Raw genomic sequence first — 23208 nt, forward strand, 5'->3', positions numbered from 1 at the left:
TGTGACTGGCATTATTATTTATTAATTTATTCTTTTTTAAATATTAATTCAACATTACTCTCATTTCCATTTTAAGTTAAATTTTAATTTAGCAAATTATTATTTATATTTATTGTTTAGTTATATTAATTTATATTCTTTAATATGTCTAAAGAGAATTCTTTATCAGAAAAATCTGTTCAGAATATGATACAACATTCTATGGATAATTTAAAGCAGCAGTTTAATATGCAAATGCAATATGTAATGCAGTCTGTCTCTGACATGCAACCTAATATACAGAAAAAAATCTGCTCAAAAAAGGAAGAATTTATCCCATCCGCCTAAATTTAAAGCTTCTAAAGGCCTCATTATGGGCAATAAACATCTGCTTAGATCAGACAAAAAATCTTCTGCAAAATCCAAACTAATCATCTCTTCAGTCTCTGAATCAGAAGTTGATATACAACCCTGTAATAAAAGCAAAAGTCATATAGACGAAGATTCTACAATAGAGTCATCTTACCTAGATATGGAAATAGGTTGTGAAGCTGAGACTTCAGAAGATTCTTTATATAATCCAGAATTTTCAAATTCATCCTCTGATGATGCTTCTCCCAAAATTAAAAAGAGGAAAAAGTGTGATAAATCTAAACCTAAACTTATAGATAGCCAAGGTCAGTTATATTTAGACCCAGATCTTCATCCTAGATCTTCACAATGGAGACCCTCAAAAAGGGTGGCTACATTCCTTGACCATTATATTGGGAAACTCCTTTCTAAAAAAGCTAGGAATACTTTAAGGGCTGAGTGTCCCAGACCGGAGCTCCCCAGTAAAACTTATATTACCCCAGAAATTTATCCCAATTTGTTAAAATTCAAAGACAATACAAATTTTAACTTTCGTAAAGGCCCAGATAGATTTCTCAAACCTTGTCAGGATACATTTTTAGATACCTTAGGTCCAGTTACCAAGTTGTTTGAACTCTCAGAGAAAGCATTCTCTAAAAAAGCTTCCCTAGACCCTTATATTGTTAGGAAAATGGCTTCAGCGGACTGTTTATTTAATTGGTGACGCAAATACATCAATCGCCACTTAGAGAAGGTTGGTCCTAAGATGTATTGACCCAAAAATTCAAGACTTTACCCTGACAAAGATGGCCTTCTTTTTGGCGAGCAAGGCCTTAAAGAATTAAATAATTATGTACATTTGTTTAATTCTCTTAATAAAATTTAATGAAGTACTAAAAAGATATTTTACCCTCCTCAAAAGATTTTGACAGGGCCAGGAAAGGTAGAGGTCGCACATTTGTCCCCAGGTCTCAATTTCAAAACAACCCCTGCCTTCCACCTCACTCACAAACTTCTTTTCATCAAGAGCTTGGACATGAAACTCCAGAGGTTTTCGTTCCAGAGCTCAAAGAAGACCCTTTCAAGGTAAATTGCTTTCTTCCCTTTGTAAATTCTTTCCCACATTTAGTGGGAGGAAGATTAAAACACTTTATTCACAATTGGGAGAAAATTACTTTAGATCCTTGGGTCCTTCAGACTATTTCAGGTCTCCATCTAAATTATTTTATTTATCCCCCTTCCCATTAAGACCTGACTCAATCAGATTTTCTTTGCAGGATTCCAACCTTTTAAACATAGAGTTTCCAACCTAGTACAAAAGTATGTGATAGATAGAACTAGCGTCATCTATAGAAAAGTCTTTCTTAAGCAACATGTTCTTTGTAAACAAAAAAGAAGGAACTTTTCGCCCAGTTATAAATATAAGAAATGTTTAGAATACAATAATTTCAAAATAGAGGGTATTCACCTTCTCAGGGATTGCCTGTTGGACAGATATTGGATGGTAAGATTAGATTTGACAGACGCTTACTTGACGGTACCTGCGCATCAGCATTTCAGAAAATTCCTTTGTTTCCTCTGAAAAGAATCTGTTTGGCAGTTTACCTGTCTTTCCTTTGGCCTAACTTCCACTCCATGAGCGTTTACAAAAATCCTAAAACCAGTTTGGACTGGACGACATCCTTCTTATGCATCAGGACCATGCTACTCTTCTTCTCCATTTATCAATCACCATCAACCTTCTTCAAAACTTAGGTTTCCTAATCAACTTCACCAAATTGGTTCTTTCCCCAACTCAGAGTATAATCTTTCTAGTTTTTTCTATAGACACCAAACTTTCTACTCTAAGTCTTCCCTTACAAAAAATATCAAACATCAAAAAAATTCCTCTCTTTTAAAGAAGAAGATCTTTCCCATCAGACTGTTAGCCAGGATTATAGGATTACTTTCTTCTTCCATTCAAGCTATCTATCCTGCCCCTCTTCATTACAGAGCTCTTCAACGTCTGAGAATATCTTATCTTTCCAGAGGATTCTCTTACTCTCACATGATCTCTTTATCATCAGAAGCCAGAGAAAAGTTACAGTGGTGGCTTTCCAACCTTTCTGCTTGGATTGGGAAAGCTATATTTGGCAATTCTCCGGATTTAATTATAGAATCTGATGCCAGCAAGTCAGGTTGGGGAGCCAGATGCGGCTCTATTGTCACCGGAGGCAAATGGTAAGCGGTGGAACAACAATTACACATCAACAATTTGGAACTTTTAGCAGGATCCTTTGTGGTAAGGAGCTTCTCCAAGTTCAAAAATCCCCTGGCCATTCGTCTCAGGATGGACAATATATCTGCAGTCTGTTACATGAATAAATAAGAAGGTACCAATTCCAAATCCCTCTCAAATTTGACCAAGGATTTCATACATTTCCTTTCTCAGAACATTTTCATTCAGGCAGAATATATTCCAGGACTTCCGAATGTGGCAGCGGATTGGGGTTCCAGATATCTGCTGGATTCAAGCAACTAAAAACTCAATCCTCTTCTTTTTTTGCAAGATCTTAACTTTGAGGGGGCCCTTCTGTCTGGATCTTTTTGCATCTCATCTCAACTTTAAACTGAAACCTTTTTACAGTTGGAGACCGGATCCAGAAACTCTAGCGACAGATGCCTTTCTCCAGAGTTGGCCAACTCAGGGAGCTTATGCCTTTCCCCCTTCCTTCATGATCACTCGAACGATTGCCAAGATCAGGAGAGAACAGATTTCCCTAGTTCTGATAACCCCATGGTGGACTTCACAACCACGGTGCCCATCTCTTCTAGAGATGTCCTACCTTCTACCTCTTCTGCTGCCTCATCAAATAGACATCCTTTCAAATCCCATAGGAGATTTTCACGATCTTGCCAGATTAGGTATTCTCAATCTCATTGCATGGAATGTTTAAGTGGTTCCTGGTATATCAAAGGACTTTTTCAGAAGCAAAGAACTTATTACAAGACTCTTGGTCCCCAGGAACTAAAAAACGTTACCTCTCTTCATGGAAGAAATGGTCTAGCTGGTGCGATCAACGACATCTGGATCCCTTTTCAGCTCCTATAAGTGAAGTGTTAAATTTTTTGACTTCATTATTTGAAGCTGGTTTGGCATACAGATCAATCAATGTAACTAGGTCAGCTATTTCAGCAGGTCACAAACTATTTCATAATTCTACTATTGGAAAACATATATCTGTTTGTCATCTTATGAAATCTATTAAACTTAAACGTCCCCCATTTTCTAAATATTCTCATTTTTGGGATGTTAACATGTTTTTTTCCCTATTTAACAAATGGCCTGGAAACTCTAATCTCTCTCTTAAACAACTTTCAGCAAAGTTAGCCACTCTTTTATGTTTACTTTCTTGCAGAAGGGTGTCTGACGTTAAAGCCATAGTTTACAATTATAAAATGTTCTCTCCTCAAGATGTTATTTTTCCTCTGTCTCAAAGAACTAAAACTTCTTCCTCTATTTTATTCTATCCTTATTTTTTTTATTTTCCTCATTTATGTGTTGTTTTTTGTCTTAAGGAGTATGAACATTTCTTTCAGAAATTCTACACCTTCTCAACTTCTGATTTCATTTACTCATCCTCATTTTCCTGGTTTCTCTACGACCATCGCTAGGTGGGTTAAGTGGGTCATGATTCAAGCAGTTGTAGATGATTTTTTCTCTCCTCATTCCATCAGAGGTGCTGCAGCTTCAAAAGCTTTTTCTAATTCTGATTGGTCCTCTGATTGTATTTTTCGCCAATTTTACTTTAAGCCTATTCACAATATTCCTACTCTTTTGATATCATGACCTATTTGGCTTTTAACTAGCAAAATATGAAGTCTCTGTCCTTGTAATAAAGAGACAGAGACAAATATTGTCCCTCCCTCCCTTCCCTTATAGGATGGAATGCTCATATTTACATTTATTATTATAACATATTGTTTATATTTTTCAGCTTCCATTCTTCCCAATTCAGGAATCTAAGAGACTGAATCCACTAGATTTGATTCAACAATTGCTTACAACTTCTGAACATCATCTTAACAGTTTGGACTTCTCTTCTCAACTCAGTTTAAAAAATAGGATCTTCACTTCTACTATCTAGTTTTCGTTCTTCACAATGTTCCTTCTGTTCGTTCTGCTCTTTGTAGGGATTTAAATTTTTCTCTGATTGGAACTTTTCATCGGTTTTCGGCATCAAAGATCAAAGAGGAGGATTACAGACTTACTAGACTCTTTATGGATATTTGGACTACTCTCATTGGTCACTTTTTTGTCTGACCACTCAAGGCTTTCTTTCATTGGTCTATTATCTGTGTTCTTGGTTTACTGTGTTTTTCTGTTAATGTTTATATTGCTTTTAAGTTCTGTGAGCAGTAAAAGAAAAGGTTAAGCAAAATATTTGTCTCTGTCTCTTTAATAAAATCTAGATTATTCCTTCATAAAGCTAGGATAATCGGAGTTATACCACATTTTCACATATCAAACAAAAGACTAACTGCGACTAAAATCCTTTAATCCGGGAGCTGATCACTTTAACGCTTTGCTAATCCAAACATTTATGTATAATGCGAAGTCTGTAAGTGCTTTTCAAACATGCAGGTTAAAATAAAAAACAAAGCTCCAGATGATGACCCCCATGATGTGCGTTTCACATAAAGCTTGTTTAGAGGGGGGGGGGGGGCTCAAAGATGTAGTAGATCCGCTATTTGTCTAGGAATGGATCCCTCCTTAGCATTCTCATTGGCCGCAATTGGGTCACGTGATCATTACTATTGGTTAGACTGCCTGTCAATCCGCAGTTTGCGGGCTGCATGAATAACATAATCAGCATTAAAGGGAAAGTAAACACTAAAAAATGTTATTGTTTAAAAAGATAGATAATCCCTTTATTACCCATTCCCCAGTTTTGCTTAACCAACACTGTTATAAAAATATACTTTTTACCTCTGTAAGTACCTTGTATCCAAGCTTCTGCTAAATTCCTCCTTATCTCAGATCTTTTGACAGACTTGCATTTCAGGTAATTAGTGCTGACTCTTAAATAACTTCACATGCATGAGCACAGTGTTATCTATATGAAACACATGAACTAACGCCCTCTAGCTGTGAAAAAATGTAAAATGTATTCAAATTAGAGGCGGCCTTTAAGGGCTTAGAAATAAGCATATGAGCCTACCTAGTATTAGCCTTTAACTAAGAAAAAAAGAGAACAAAGCAAATTTGATGATAAAGGTAAATTAGAAAGTTGTTTAGAATGGCATGCCCTATCTGCAGGGGTCAAGTCCTACAAAAAAATGTGTGGGAACTCACCAAGACTTCCACCCCCCTCACAATTAATATTGTTTTATACACACACACGTACTGTATGTATATAATCTATACACTTTGGTTAATGAAAGCAAATTAAAATCAATGAAGTGTTGAAGGGTTGCCTTTGGGCCTGAGAATCCTCCTCAGTCAGAGAGTCTCACCCTCTTAAGCTGCAATAGTCCTATTTCTGCTGAGGGGAGCTAAATAACCACAGAGGAAGCCACATAGAAATGTAAGCACCATGTGTTGCACACAGTGCGGGGTGATCACATAGCAGGACCGCTAACAGGCTTGCATTTAGTCTATTGTAGGAAGTGTTACTGCCCATTACTAGAATATCTCACTATTCCTCTAACCAGACTGTGCTCTAGCTCCTCCTATCAGCAGCAGCAGTGTTTACTGAAGTGTTTCTGTTCTCTGTCTAGAGGGAATTTAGTTCCTCCTACAAAAATAGTGCAGGAACTCCGTTCCCATGCGTTCCCGCTCAACTGCCATCTGAGTCATAAAAGTTTAATTTGGACTTTACTATCCCTTTAATGGACAGATCAGAAGATTTTTTTGTCATTGGCATTTTTATCTAAATAGTAATAGACCTGTAAGGATTGTTTAGGTTTATATTTAGTATAGTCCTTGTGAGGTTTCACATTGAGATCATAAATATCTTTCTTTTTACACATCCTCTTGGTCTGGTTTTCAAAGATATAGGGGGACATTTATCAAGCCGTCAACTGCAAATACACTGGAATTCCGCAGCGTAATTGTGGCGAGCTTGATTCGGTCTAGTTATCAAAGCCTACAGACATGCAAAATTTGAAATTTGTGACGTAACATATGATCCGCCAGTCTCAATCCGACACAGATCGATGCTTACGTCATTACAGATGTTCGGCACTATTTGACACTTTTTCAAAGTTATCAAATAGTTAACCAGTACGCTCGTGGCTATTCCGGCCCAGCGTACCTGATTTTCAATCCGCCACCCTGGAGGCCGCGGATGCCATAGGAATCAATGGGAATCTGAAAGCAGCGAAAGCTTATGTTCTGCCGGCCCTACATCGCCGCCACCTACATAATGTTATTAACACCCATTCCACCGCACCCAAACACTGCTGCAAATAAATAAAGTTATTAACCCCTATCCCGCTGCTCCCGGACCCCGCCGTAACTAAATAAATGTATTAACTCCTAAACCCCTGGCCTCCCACATCACTACCATTAACTAAACCTATTAACCCCTAAACCACCAGCCCCCCACATCACTATAAACTAAATTAAGCTATTAACCCTTAAACCTAACAACCCACTAACTTTACATTAAAATTACAACATCCTTATCTTATAATAAATTAAAACTCACCTGTAGAATTAAAATAAACTATATTATACTACAATTACATTAAACTAGCAATTAAATTAACTATATTACATATTAAAAAACCCTAACCCTACTCAAATTTTTTAAATATTCTATAAAAAATTACTAAGTAAAAAAACAAACACTAAGTTACAAAAACAAACAAAAACTAACAAACCACAGTATGAAAAATAAAAACTAATTACACCTAGTCTAATAGCCCTATCAAAATAAAAAAGCCCCCCAAAATAAAAAACCCTAGCCTACAATAACCTACCAATGGCCCTTAAAAGGGCATTTTGCTGTGCATTGCCCCAAAGAAATCAGCTCTTTTACCTGAAAAAAATACAACCCCCCCCGAACAGTTAATCCCACCACCCACCCAACCAACCCCCCAAATAAAAAGCCTATCTAAAAACATAAGCTCCCCATTGCCCTGAAAAGGGCATTTGTATGGGCATTGCCCTTAAAAGGGCATTTAGCTTTTTTACCTGCCCAGACCCTACTCTAAAAATAAAACCCACCCAAAAAAACCTTAAATAAACCAAACACTAACCCCGACGATCCACTTACAGTTTTTGAAGTTCCGCTTAAAGGATCTATCCAGCCGGCAAAAAGTTTTCATCCGGGCGGCCTCTTCTATCTTCATCTATCCGGCGAAGTCTTCATCCATGTGGCCTCTTCTATCTTCATCCATCCGGCTTGGAGAGGGTTCATCCTGAAGACATCTGGCATGGAGCTCCTCTTCAATATGGTCGCCGCCGTAAACCGGAACTTTTTATTTGGGGGGCGTTGGTTGGATGGTTGGTTGGATGGGTGGTGGGTTTAAATGTTGTGGGGGGTGTTTGTATTTTTTTTACAAGTAAAAGAGCTGATTTCTTTGGGGCAATGCCCCACAAAAGGCCCTTTTAAGGGCCATTGGTAGTTTATTGTAGGTTAGGGTTTTTTTATTTTGGGGGGGCTTTTTTATTTTGATAGGGCTATTAGATTAGGTGTAATTCGTTTTTATTTTTGATACTGTGGGTTTTTTTTTTGTAACTTAGTGGGTTTTTTTTGTAACAGTGTTTTTTTTTAACTTAGTAATTTTTAATAGTATATTTAAATAATTTGAGTAGGGTTAGGGTTTTTTAATATGTAATATAGTTAATTATAGTTAATTTTATTGCTAGTTTAATGTAATTGTAGTATAATAGTTAGGGTAGGTCAATTAATAGTTTAATATAGTTTATTTTAATTCTACAGGTAAGTTTTAATTTATTATAAGATAGGGATGTTGTTATTTTAATGTAAAGTTTGTGGGTTGTTATGTTTAGGGGTTAATAGGTTAATTTAGTTTATGGCGATTTTGGGGCTGGTGGTTTAGTGGTTAATAGGTTTAGTTAATGGTAGTGATGTGGGAGGCCAGATGTTTAGGGGTTAATACGTTAATTTAGGTGGCGGCGGGGTCAGGGAGCGGCGGAATATGGGTTAATACATTTATTTAGGTGGCGGCAGGTTCCTGGAGCGGCAGAATAGGGTTAATAACTTTATTAAAGTTGCGGCGGGGTCCGGGAGTGGCGGGATATGGATTAATAACTTTATTAAAGTAGTGTCGGGGTCCGGGAGCGGCATGATAGGGTTTAATAACTTTATTAACATTGCGGCGGGGTTTGGGAGCGGTGGGATAGGGGTTAATAACTTTATAGAAGTTGCGGCGGGGTCTGAGAGCGGCGGGATAGGGTTTAAACATTTTAGTATAGTGGCAGCGTTTTGTGACAGCAGGATATAAATAAAGTTGGGAAAAAGCTGAATAGCAGCGAGATTGATGACTGTTAGTTAACAACAGTCCGATGCTCATCGCCCCGTACTTGGTGCGCGGCTTTTTGATGGCTTTTTTTATAAATATGGAGAGCGTATTCAGGTCAGCGGCTGCGATGTTAGGCAAGTGTATTGGTGCCGGCGAATGCAGCATAGTTGAGGCTTTGATAAATATCCCCCATACAGTAATTCATATATTTTTTATCATATGGGATAAAGAGTTGTTTAGAATCTTTAATTAATCATTAATATATACTTCTGTGTAATCACCACCAACACCAAAACACCAAAATACATATGTATATATATATATATATATATATATATATATATATATATATATATATATTAGTAAAATACCATCAGATATATGTAGAAATATGTATTTATGAATAAATAGAAACTTATTCTTCTATGTGAAGAACATTGAAATGTGATATATTAATATTTTCATGTTGGGTTAGAGCACTTGAAAATATGCGATCCGGTTTGTACGTGAGTAGGGTGTTTATTTTTTTTCCAACTTTGCTCTATTGACTTCAATGGGGGAATACGTTAATGCGGTTACAATATTCTAGCTTCGGCTTTTTGCACACATCTTACTTCTAGCGGAGTTAGTGTGCAAGCGAGAGCGATAAATACCGCTCCACTGGTTATTTGGCCCTTTATCCCTCAAGGTGTTTAGTGTCCCTATAATGGAATAGCTCAATGGAACTAAATATGCCTGCATGGCCATGCATATTATTTAAAATAAATGTAACTCTTTAGGGTCTAATATTTTTACAGTAGGGCAGAGCAGGCCAGACAAGAGATGGCATGGTGACATTTTTTAATTTTTATTAAAGGAATTTCTCCAGCTACAATACTATAGGACATAAAGGGCCAGATTACAAGTGGAGTGGTATTTAACGCTCACGCTCATGCACTAACTCGCTAGTAGTAAGGTTTTTGCACGCTAATATTACAAGTTGAAAGTAAAACGTTTTCGCTTAACCTGATGTGCGCAAAAAGCCAAAGTTAGAATATCGTGATGAAATTAACGTATCCCCCCTTAGAAGTCAATGGAGCAAAAAAAGTGGAAAAAAAACACCCTACTCGCGTGTAAACCAGATTGAATATTCTCAAGTGCACTATTTAAGTGAAATATTTACACTAAATACACACTATAACACTTTATTAAATATAAATATTGCATAAATATACTTTTACATGCATGTTTTCATCTACTTGACTGCAAAGGGCTCCAATGCATATATATATATATATATATATATATATATATATATATATATATATATATATATATATACAGGTAGCCCTCAGTTTATGCCGGGGTTAGGTTCCAGAAGGAATGGTTGTAAATCGAAACCGTTGTAATTTGAAACCCAGTTTATAATGTAAGTCAATGGGAAGTGAGGCAGATAGGTTCCAGGCCCTTCTCAAAATTGTCATAAGTAACACCTAATACATTATTTTTAAAGCTTTGAAATGAAGACTTTAAATGCTAAACAGCATTATAAACCTAATAAAATAATCACACAACACAGACTTCACTTGCATTTTTCTGCAAACAGTTCTTTCTATGAATTCCATTCTGGACTGATTTATAGACAGGAAGATCTTGTTTCTTTGAAATCTGCTCGATAGCTATGGTCTGGTTAAACTGATTAATTTCAGCTTGCTTGGCTTTGCTGCAACACAAGCAGACAGCTCCACCTACTGGCTATTTTAATAAATGCACTGCTTCTCAATGCTTTTCAATAGCAGTCACATGACTGGAAAAAAAGGTTGCTATTCTGAAACGGTGTAAATTGAACCGTTGTAAAACGAGGGCCACCTGTATATATATATATATATATATACTGTATATATATATATATATACAAAAATATGTATTTATGTGTTTATCTGAGTATGTACACACACATACTGTATATATATGCACTTATATTTATGTCTATATATGTATACATATGTATTTATGTGTTTTTATGTGTATATATGTCTGCAAACACATATATACACATATAAATATGTGTATGTGTAGGCTTACACATACACATACAGTACATATGTAGACATGTATATATTATAACCTTTTTTGAGCAATATATTTGTAAAATAATTTTTATTAGATGGTGTTTTTATGAGTGTAATTGTACTTTTTAATGTTTTTTGTTATGTGTTTTGCAACACTTTTTTGTTTCACAAAATAGTTAACCAGAGCTCAGGGGACGCTGTAATCATTCCAGCGTAAATCGCAATTGGGCTCACGCGTTCACATTAATTTTCAACTTGTAATACCAGTGCTATACCCGATGAACACAAACAGCCGCAATAAACCTCTTTTTGCTTGTGCATAACTGTTAGCGTGACACTTGTTAACTGTCCCAAAGTGTTTTGTTTGCTGATTTTGTGCATGTATCAATTGTTACAGTAATCTCCTCTCCGGGATAATGTGCTATGTATATATAAAAAGAATTAAGCACTGTATGGCAAAACATCTTTATATACAATAAATGTTTTTGAAAGCATTTAAAATCCATACACATACCCCTTGAAAAGTCTATTATCTACTCTGCTCTCGTCAGTTAGGGATAGATTTAAAGGGACTGTCTACTTGTTTTTTTTTTTTTCAAAAAAAGATAGATAACGCCTTTACTACCCATTCCCTATCTACATTCTTTATAATATGTGCCTGGTTCTAAGCCCCTGCAGGCCGCCTCTTATCTCAGTGCATTTTATTATTAATACAAATTTTTAAGTAGTCTGTCCCTTTAAATGATCTACTATACTGATCAAACAATCAATGCAGGAAATGTTGTATGGTCAGTGTTTGGTCATCTGTGAAATAATGTCCAGCTTTTCTGAGTAAGCTGGAAAAAAATCACCTTTTCAGAAATAAATTGCAGAAAAAAGACAAAATAAATAATTATTTAATTATTTAATAAGTAAATGCAAAATACTTTTATTTTGTACGATTAAATATCTTATGGAGAATTGAAACTGAACCTTTAAAAGTAAAATCAGATATATAGTTATTTTGCCCTGTGTGCCAGCATTTGTTAATTCGTAGAACAAAAACTATTATGAGGTGCTACACATTTGACTGGGGAATTGACTATAACTGTGTGATCATTTTAGTTTTTATCATTTAGTATCTTTTGTCCATCATACATGCCTATTAACCACAGCAGCACAAACATTCGGCTAGATTACGAGTCTTGCGTTAGCCTTAAAAAGCAGCGTTGAGGGGTCCCAACGCTGCTTTTTAACGCCCGCTGGTATTACGAGTCAGGCAGGAAAGGGTCTACCGCTCACTTTTTTCCACGATTTTAGCTTACCGCAAATCCCCTTATGTCAATCCTATCTTTTTAATGGGATTTTCCTAATGCCGGTATTAAAAGTGAGTGGTAGACCCTCTCCTGTCCAGACTCCTACCGCATTTAAAAGTCAGTAGTTAAGAGTTTTATGGGCTAATGCCGGAACATAAAACTTTTAGCTAAAGTGCTAAAAGTTCACTAACACCCATAAACTACCTATTAACCCCTAAACTGAGCCCCCCCCCCACATCGGAAACACTTAACTAAAATGTTTAACCCTTAATCTGCCGACTGGACAGTGCCGCCACTTTAATAAATATATTAACCCCTAAACCGCCACACTCCCGCCTCACAAACACTAGTTTAATTTTATTAACCCCTAATCTGCCAACCCCAACGTCGCGGCTACTATATTAAATTTATTAACCCCTAAACCCTAAGTCTAACCTTCCCTAACTTAAATATAATTTAAATTAAACAAAATAAATTTAACATAATTAAATAAATTAATCCTATTTAAAACTAAATACTTACCTATAAAATAAACCCTAAGCTAGCTACAATATAACTAGCCAATCCGAATTAAGGTAGGAAAAATCCTATTGGCTGATGCCTACCTTAATTCCGATTGGCTGATAGGATTTTATCAGCCAATCGGAATTCAAGGGACGCCATCTTGGATGACGTCATTTAAAGGCCCAGTCATTCAGTTGTCGGCCGTCGGATGAAGAGGATGCTCCGCCTCGGATGTCTTGAAAATGGACCCGCTCCACTCCGGAAGGATGAAGATAGAAGATGCCGCCTGGATAAAGCCTACTGCCGGTCAGGATGTCCTCTTCTGGCCGGATAGGATGAAGGCTTCGAACCCTCTGGAGGACCACTTGTGCCCGGCTGGGTGAAGACGTCTCAAGGTAGGGTGATCTTCAAGGGGGTAGTGTTAGTTTTTTTAAGGGGGGATTGGGTGGGTTTTAGAGTAGGGTTGGGTGTGTGGGTGGTGGGTTTTAATGTTGGGGGGGTATTTTTTTTTTTACAGGTGAAAGAGCTGATTACTTTGGGGCAATGCTCCGCAAAAGGCCCTTTTAAGGGATATTTGTAATTTAGTATAGGGTAGGTAATTTTATTATTTTGGGATGCTTTTTTTATTTTATTAGGGGTATTAGATTAGGTGTAATTAGTTTACAATTCTTGTAATTCTTTTTTTCCCCCTGAAATTTAGTGTTCGTTTTTTTCGTAATTTAGTTTATTTAATTTAATTGTAATTAATTGTAGTTAGTTTAGGTAATTAGTTTAATAATAGTGTAGTGTTAGGTGTAATTGTAACTTAGGTTAGGGTTTATTTTACAGGTAATTTTGTAAATTTTAGCTAGGTAGTTATTAAATAGTTAATAACTATTTAATAACTATTGTACCTAGTTAAAATAAATACAAAGTTGCCTGTAAAATAAATATAAATCCTAAGCTAGCTACAATATAACTATTAGTTATATTGTAGCTAGCTTACGGTTTATTTTATCGGTAAGTATTTAGTTTTAAATAGGATTAATTTATTTAATTATGTTAAATTTATTTCATTTAATTTAAATTATATTTAAGTTAGGGGGGTTAGACTTAGGGTTAGACTTAGGTTTAGGGGTTAATAAATTTAATATAGTAGCAGCGACGTTGGGGTCAGAAGATTAGACTAGTGCCACTGAATGGCTAATAAAGGGATTATCTGTCTTTTTAAACAATAACAATTCTAGAGTAGACTGTCCCATTAATACACCACTGAAGAACCTCAGTGCAGAACTCTCTACCCTGTCTAAAGGAACAAACTAAACCGAGGGAAACAACACCAAAAACTTTCTTCAGAATATTGACTTAAACATTTCTTAAAGGGACATGAAACCCAAAAATGTTCTTCCATGATTCAGATAGAGAATACAATTTTAAACAACTTTCCAATTTACTTCTATTATTTAATTAGCTTCTTTCTCTTGTTATCCTTTGCTGAAATGGTTATCTAGGCAAGTTCATGTGCAGCAGAGAACCTAGGTCTTAGCTGTTGATTGGTGGCTGAATATATAAACTGATTGTCATTGGCTCACCCATGTGTTCAGTTAGAAACCAGTAGTGCATTGCTGCTCCTTCAACAAATGATACCAAGAGAATAAAACAGATTAAATAATAGAAGTAAGTTAGAAAGTTGTTTAAAATTGTATTCTCTATCTGAATCATGAAAGAAATTGTTTGGGGTTCATGTCCCTTTAAAAGGACACTGAACCCAAATTTTTTCTTTCATGATTCAGATAGAGCATGCAATTTTAAGAAACTTTCTAATTTACTGCTAATATCAATTTTTCTTTATTCTCTCCCTATCTTTATTTGAAAAATAAGGCATCTAAGCTAAGGAGCCAGTAAATTTGTGGTTCAGAACCATGGACAGCACTTGTTTATTGGTGCTGTCCAATCAGCAAGGACAACCCAGGTTGTTCACCAAAAATGGTCCGGCATCTAAACTTACATTCTTGCTTTTCAAATAAAGATTCCAAGTGAATGAAGAAAATGTGATAATAGGAGTAAATTAGAAAGTTGCTTAAAATTGCATGCTCTATCCGAATCACGAAAGAAAAAATTTGGGTTCAGTGTCCCTTTAAGTAAAATTTTATGAAACTCCAAAAACCTTCTTCCCTTTGGATATAATCTGCATTACATTTATGTTGCTTACAAATGTATAATATTTTCTATTATATTTTCAATAAAGCAACAACAAAAAATTACTATTATGATCAAATTTACCTTGAGCGTGTGCACATGCGTACTTCTGACCCTGGGGCCGATTTATCAAGCTCTGTATGGAGCTTGATGCCCCTTGTTTCCGGCGAGCCATAACTTATCCGCCTGCTCTGAGGCCGCGGACAGAAATCAACCCAATTGAATACGATCGGATTGATTGACACCCCATGCTAGTGGCCGATCGGCCTCAAATCTGCAGGGGGCGGCATTGTACCATTAGTTCACAAGAACTGCTGGTGCAATGATTATTGCCAACAGCGTACGCTGTTTGCATTTATCTATGTGCAGCGGACATGATACGCTACATCGTATCATGTCTGCTCGCACTATGATAAATCTACCCCTACCTTAATATGCTCTTATGAAAAAAAATCTTAATTTTAAATTACAAAATCAAGAGAAAGAAAAATGTGATAAAAGAAGTACATTTGTTTGTATTTTGTATGATCTACCTGAATTATGAACATTTATTTTGACTTAATATGAAGTAAATGATTATAAAATAATTATAAAATAGGTGGCGCTTAAATCCTTAATGGCAAATATATAAATGTTAAATGTTCAAGGAGAGATATCATAAAGAATATTAATGGGTGTATCAAATATTAGCGATGTCTGACAAAACACCTAAACAAGATAGTTGTATAATTAAGATATGCATAAAGCAGAATACAATATATACAATACATAAATCAACTGTGTGCAAAAGAACAATAGAGATAAATTGGGAAAAAGATATATGTTTGATTATTGTCCTTTGGTGATAGCAGTCAAAATCAAGGCAGGCAGCTCCTCTTGAAACTGATGGTGTGTCAGTATATCTAAAATTGAAAAGCAGAAAGAGAGAGCCTCATGGTGTGGTATTTTCGATCATATGGAACAATAGGAAATCAAGGTGGATAGGCACTCACAAGTGTGCAGGCACCTTTAGCGAAAAAGGTGCAAACAGGCAGGCTGACTTTTAACAGCAGTCAGCTCGCTGAATCCTCTGTGTGAGCTGTGGAGGGGAGTATGGATCATCTGTAGTGAACGATGGTGGTGTATCTCCTCTGATGACAAGACCTGAGGAAACGGCCATAGTATTGCAGCCGAGAGACGCGTTGCAAAGCTTATTAAAATTCTTTTATATTTTGACATACTACGGATGTGTCTTTTCGCTTTTAATTGATCTCAAAAGTGTTCACTAACAATGCCGTGAATGGTTACAATTGTCGCAATAAAACCGCAACCTAAGGATCCATGAGCACAGGCTGTCTTTGGAGTCTGAGCTGGTAATGAGCACCAGAGGCTGTGAAAGACATCAGAGTATATACACCACCTGTTGGCTAAGGCAAATCATCCACTGCAGACGCTCCATACACCCCTCCACAGCTCACACAGAGACTGAGGATTCAGCTAACTGACTGCTGTTAAAAGTCAGCCTGCCTGTTTGCACCTTTTTCTCTAAAGGTGCCTGCACACTTGTGAGTGCCTGTCCACCTTGTTTTTCCTATTGTTCCATATGATCCAAAATACCACACCATGAGGTGCTCTCTTTCTGCTTTTCAATTTATTTTTAGTTCCATATCAGTTTAAAGCATTTTTACACTATTAAGAAATGTTACATTTCATATGGCACAACATGGACTACTATCTATCACCACAAAGCACAGTACCTCCTGTGTATTGCACACTGATACCAGAATGCTGTCCAGCCTTGAATTAAATATCTAAAAACAGTAGGACTTTTGTAGATAAAAATTACCTTTATTAGCAATACATATGGGTCACATATAAAGCAACGTTTCGGGCACCTGGCCCTTAATCATGCAATGATTTTAGAGTGGTGATCTTTCACAAGAATTAATACGGCACTAAAAATAGCCCAAGTCCATGAATGGCTGCCTACTTTTGTATTCAGCAGCTAACAAAGCTGCCGGATGCCCATGCCTAGTTAGGTTTCCGTTATCAACACGTACCTGAAAAGCACAAGGAGGCCATCCTGATTTTTTACTTAGCACGCTTGCACTGTGTTTGCGTAAATGTTAGTTATAAAGTTATTGAAAGGATTTTTTTTATATTATTATTTTACCAAACAACAAACTCTGTAACCTTGATTTATAAAATGCTGCAAATCATCTAATCCATCTTTTTGATTTACAGCATTAACAGGATACATAATTTGCTGTTAGGCTTCTCTTTTACACAAAAGTGAGAACTGTTTAACATGTTTTTAACATTCTCTTCATTATTAAATCCTTAAAACTTTTTTCCCTATGATAAAAAAATGTACACTGTGCATTCATATTTTACTTACAACATCGATGAGCTGAGCTATAGAAAGCCCAAATCGAACCAGGACCGCATCTGAGATATTGGCTACTGGACGAGACCATTTGTTGTAACCCATAAAAAGCTTCTGGAGTAGCCTCTCTTCAGCATGAGCACGTGTTTCAATGTGACCGTAGGCTGGGGGGACAGAGAATAATCAGTAATTAATTAATTAAATATATGGGACTCTGACACCCTATCTGATTCTTAGAGGGACGTGAAACACTTTGTGATTGAAAATGTTTAACTAATGCATTGTGGAAAAAAATACAATATAATGTAATGCAGGGTTCTTCAAACTTTTTTTCCCCAAGACCCAGTGCCATGATACCAAATACCTTTGCAACCCTATTTTTATCCTTGGTCTAAAGAATTCTGAAGTAATATACAAGATAGCTGAAATTTTTGGCAAAGTGACTAAAATGTGTGAGTACTTTATTCCTGATTGTAGTCAAACTTAAAAGTGTTGTAAAAGGTAATAATATGCACTCGCATACGACACACACACTCTCTCATACAACACGTACACCACACACACACTCACATATAACACACACACACTCTCCTACAACACAGTCAAAGGTCGTGACCCAGTAAACATAGTGTTGTGACTCAGTAATGGGTCCCGACCCATGGTTTGAAGAACCCTGATGTAATGTAATTAATTATTTTTCCTTCTTTTCTGTAATTTAAGTCTTGGGGGCCGATTTACTAAAGTGTTGACGGACATGATATGATGTAGCGTATCATGTCCGCCACACATCGATAAATGCTGACAGCATATGCTGTATCCAGAACTGCATGTGCAATGCCGCAACCCTGCAGATTCGCAGCCAGGGGTGGTCAATCATGGCATGGCACTGAAGACCGCAGCCTCAGAGGCAGCAGACAAGTTATGGAGCAGCCATCTTTAGACCGCTGTTTCATAACTACTGTTTATGGCGAGCCTGAAGGCTCGTGCGGAAACAGGGGTATCAAGCTCCATTTGGAGCTTGATAATTTGGCCCTTACAAATAAATTGTGCGGAAAACTAAGGTACACACTACAGATTTCTCAAGCCTAACCCTGACATATATATGCCCAAAACTGTCCTCAACAGAGATGATCAGATAAGGACCTGCAAAATAATGAAACTTCTAAAAACAAAAGGACAGTACCATGCTGTGTCTACTAAAGTAAGAAGCTCCAATTGGGCTCCTGCAAATATAGCAAGTGGTGTGTAGAATTTAGCTATTGTAAAACAGTTGTGTCAGACAAGGTGTCATTAATGTACAGTGGCGTCACTAGGGTTGGTGTCACCCTGTGCGGTACGTCATGGTGTCACCCCCCCCCCCCCAGAAAGCAGACACACACAAAAACACAGGCAAACACACATACAAACACTCAGACACACTTAAAAACATACTCAGATGCACACACAAACACTCGGAAACACACTCAGACACACACACAAAAACACACACACAAAAACACTGAGACACACAAAAACTCAGACACACACATACAAAATATGTAAACTGCACTGCATTAATTATGATGCTCATGCCTAGAGCTGCTCCCTGGCTCAGCAGAACATCAAGTGAAAGATAAACAGAGCACTCTAAAATAAATCACTGAAGAAAAGGTTTAGGCGCGCAAACTATGAAAATTCTGCTCTTTGACTCTGTTCCAAGTCTGTCAGTGCACAGCCCTGGGCCGCATGTCACTGAGCAGTGAGCACAGATAGGCAGGCAGGTTTAGGCTAGCAGCGCAACTTTGCAAGCCCCACGGCACACCCACAACATTCATAGTGAAATTGGGCAGGGGAGGAGCAAAGTACAAACAAGCAAAAGCAGCCGGGAAAACTATTTGTTGAAATTGCAGCACTGGCTCAAGGGGCAAAAAAATTGTGTGTCTACAACTTCCCCAGTCCCACTAATGTTCACAAATGCCAGCCTCTAATAAAATAATCTAAGCATCTCAACATTGTATTTCTTTGAATTTCAATAAAATGTAAAAATATATATATATATATATTTTTTTTGGTGTCACCCCCTGGAGGGTGTCACCCAGGTGCGGCCCGCACCCCCTAGTGACGCCACTGTTAATGTATTTAGAACTTACACTCACTCAGTATGTGAATTTATTGCAAGACTGCAGAAAAATATTATTATCAGGTGTTTTATGTTTCTTTAACTCTCACAAATCTCCTCCATAAGTGAATTCAATAAACCAACAAAGTCATCCTCAGTTACTCTTACACTTTACTGCAGCTCTGTCAGCAGCTTTGCTACAGGAATGTGTAACATTATGGTTCAGAACTACTAACATCTTATGCAAAGCATAAATAGAAGGATTGTTGTAGTATTTACAGTCAAAAGTGAGGCAACTTTTTACTTACTTTTTGCTAATACATGCTTTTGTTTCTGTTCTACCTAGATATCCTCACACTTTTGTCCAAAAAGTGTATATGCAGCTCAACATCCATGCAAACCAAAATATAGCTCTGCCTGACATATTCACTTCCCATCACTGCTATTTGACAAAGGGACTTGGGGTGGGTCAGCCTATAACATCCCACAATTTCCACATTTCTTCATCCATGAAGAAAACAAAAACAGTTGACATTGTGTTTGGGATGTTCTTGTCCTTATGAGCTAATTGCCATTAACCTTATGAGCTTATTGCCATCTGCTTGAATAGATTCTTTCCCAGGAACAGGGTGGATCTACTTCTTATGTACATTCTCCCCTCTCTCATCACTACACTCTTTCTTGCAAACTGTGTCCCTTTTCCACCACTCTATTTCCCTGTTGCAGCCTCATCCTCAGGCTGGCCATTAACCCTTACACTTGGGGCGAGATTACAAATGCGGCGCAAGCTTCAGCGCAACTGCTGAAACCCGCGCCGGCCGTAATTTAACCTCGCACCTCGCCATAAGTCGGATAAACTAGCGATGTCCAGAAATGAGCGTAAATACATATTTCTGGAGTCGCCAGTGACTTACAGCACTTTAGAAACTGCCGGCGCCTAAGAAAAAAAAAAAAAGTCAAATCTACTGTAAAAGACTAACCCGCCTCCCAAAAATAAACACGACCCGAAAAATCCCTATATCCACCATCAAACCCACATCAGAACTAATAATAAAAGTATTAACCCTGAAACCTACAACCCCCCACAACGCAATATTCCTAATTAAACCATTAACCCCTAATCTGCCATTCACCCACATCGCGATCTACCTAGAAAAAGTATTAACCCCTAAATCCACCAACCCCAACATCGCAAACTACCTAATAAAAGTATTAACCCCTAATCCGCCATTAACCCACATCGCAACAAACCTTATAAATCTATTAACCCCTAATCCGCCAAACCCACACAACATAATAATCCTAATAAAACTATTAACCCCTAAACCGCTAAAACCCACACAACGCAAATAACTAATTAAATTACTAGGCCCCCTAACCTAACACCCCCTAACCTAACACCCCATAAAATTAACCCCAGTTATCTAAATTAAAAAATACTAAGTTACAGACAATTAAAATAAAAAGCTAACATCACTTAAAAATAAAAAAAACTAAGATTAAATTAATCTAAGATTACAAAAAATAAAAAGTCTAACATTACAGAAAGAAATAAACAAAATTATCCAAAATTAAAAAATTAAACCTAATCCCTATGAAAATAAAAAGCCCCCCAAATAAAAACACCCCCTAATCTATTGCTAAACTACCAATAGCCCTTAAAAGGGCTTTTTGTAGGGCATTGCCCTAAGTTAAACAGCTCTTTTGCATTTTAAAAAATGCAACAGTAAAACCCACCAACCACCAAATCCGCCAAAATAAATAAACCTAACACTAAAAAAACTTAAACTACCCATTGCCCCTAAAGGGCCATTTGTATGGGCATTGCCCTTGAAAGGGAATTTAGCTCTTTTACTGCCCTTAAAAGGGCATTCAGCTCTTTTAAGAGTGCCCATTAAAACCCTAATCTAAAAAAAAGAAACCCCTGAAAAAATTTAAAAAGAGCCTAAGTCTAACCCCCAGATAGGTACTCTTGGTTCCTGAAGTCCAGCGCTGAAGTCTTCTTCCAAGTGGCGACCTCTTCTATCTTCCAGGAACAAGCCGGCACGGAGTGGAGGGCGGAATTGAAGACCGGTAACCGCGGAACTGAAGACCGGCGATGGTGGAACTGAAGACCGGCGACCGCAAGCCATGGAGCGCAGAGATCCTCTTTGTACCATCACCGCCGCACACTGAGGATTTAATACAAGGTACACGTTTAAATATGGGGTACCTTGAATTCCTATTGGCTGATTTGAGTCTTCAAATTCAAATCAGCCAATAGGATGAGAGCTACTGAAATCATATTGGCTGATTTGAACAGCCAATAGGATTTCAGTAGCTCTCATCCAATTGACTGATTTGAATTTGAAGAATCAAATCAGCCAATAGGAATGCAAGGGACGCCATATTTAAACGCGTACCTTGAATTCACTATTCAGTGTACGGGGGTGATCATGGCTCCATGGCTCCGCGGTCGCCGGTCTTCAGTTACATCGTCATCAGTCTTCAGTTCCACGGTCACCGGTCTTAAGTTCAGCCCTCCGCTCTGCGCCGGTTTGTTCCTGGAAGACTATAGAAGAGGTTGCCGCTTGGAAGAAGACTTCAGCGCCAGACTTCAGAAACCATGAGTACATATCTGGAGGATAGACTAAGGCTTTTTTTTTTTTTTAGATTAAAAGAGCTGAAAGTGTTAAAAGAGGCAGCACTGTGTCACCTCCAGGGAACCAAGCTGCCCACATCCTCTGAGTCAATCTTGTTGCTTTCACCTCCAAAATAAAAGAGCTCACAATAGTGTAGCAGATTTCAGACACTGTGGTAGGCGCACAAACTGGTATACTCGCAAGATTACAGTTAAAATAAGCATTTTATTAAAATCATCACAAATGTGTCTTCAGTTGCAGCTTCAGGTTTTATTTAAAATACAGCTCAACGCGTTTCGGCTAAAAGAAGCCTTTATCAAGAGCATAAAGTTAAAACAATTACTGGAACAAACGGTAATAACCATTTGTTCCAAAAATTGTAGCATCCCATGCATTCCTCAGAGGACTTGGGCAGCTTGGTTCCCTGGAGGTGACACAGCGCCGCCACTTTCAACACTTTCTGCTTCTATACACGGTTTAGGAGAACCGGGGCTGGCAGCGAGCACATAAAGGGAAGTGTTAACATTGGTTCATACTTTATCCTTTCTAATACTCTTGAAAGAGCTGAATGCCCTTTTAAGGGCAGTAAAAGAGCTGAATTCCCTTTTAAGGGCAGTAAAAGAGCTGAATGCCCCTTTAAGGGCCCATACAAATGACCCTTTAGGGGCAATGGGTAGTTTAGTTTTTTTTTAGTGTTAGGTTTATTTAAATTGCGGCCAACGGTTGAAATATACGTGTCACATTTATATGCGGCGCTGTATATGTGATGCCAAAAACGCGTAAAAACCAGCGTTGCTGGCTTTTGCGGGCGACGCCACATATGTAATTTTGCCCATGGTGTTTCACTGGCTCAACTCCTGTCACGGGCTGTGATCATCTAAGTTCTCTCTATTACCCTGGCTCTGCCCATCTCACAGGCTGTTCCCATTTTATTGTCCAAAATCAAACATAGTTCAATCCACCTTGGAACAGACTGATCTGTCTATGTAATTGGTGTTATTTTTCTAGCCATCCTTGATGTATTGTTGAAAGTTTATTTAACTTTTTTTTCTAATGCAGTTAATGTGCATCTCTGGTTTATATATCAAAACGTTTCATCATTAATATTAATCAGAAAGTGTTTGTGCTTGTTTAAAATGTTTACTGAGCATTCATGAATGTGTCATCAAAAAACAAGAAATGCAGGCCAATGAAATAGTTGTGTTTTTTTTTCAGATTAGACTGTGCATTTGCAGAATTTGCATCAATAGAAAATGAGCATGAATACCGTGACTGAGTTCATAAATATTTA

Source organism: Bombina bombina, chromosome 1 (assembly GCF_027579735.1).
Source record: "Bombina bombina isolate aBomBom1 chromosome 1, aBomBom1.pri, whole genome shotgun sequence".
NCBI lineage: Eukaryota > Metazoa > Chordata > Amphibia > Anura > Bombinatoridae > Bombina > Bombina bombina.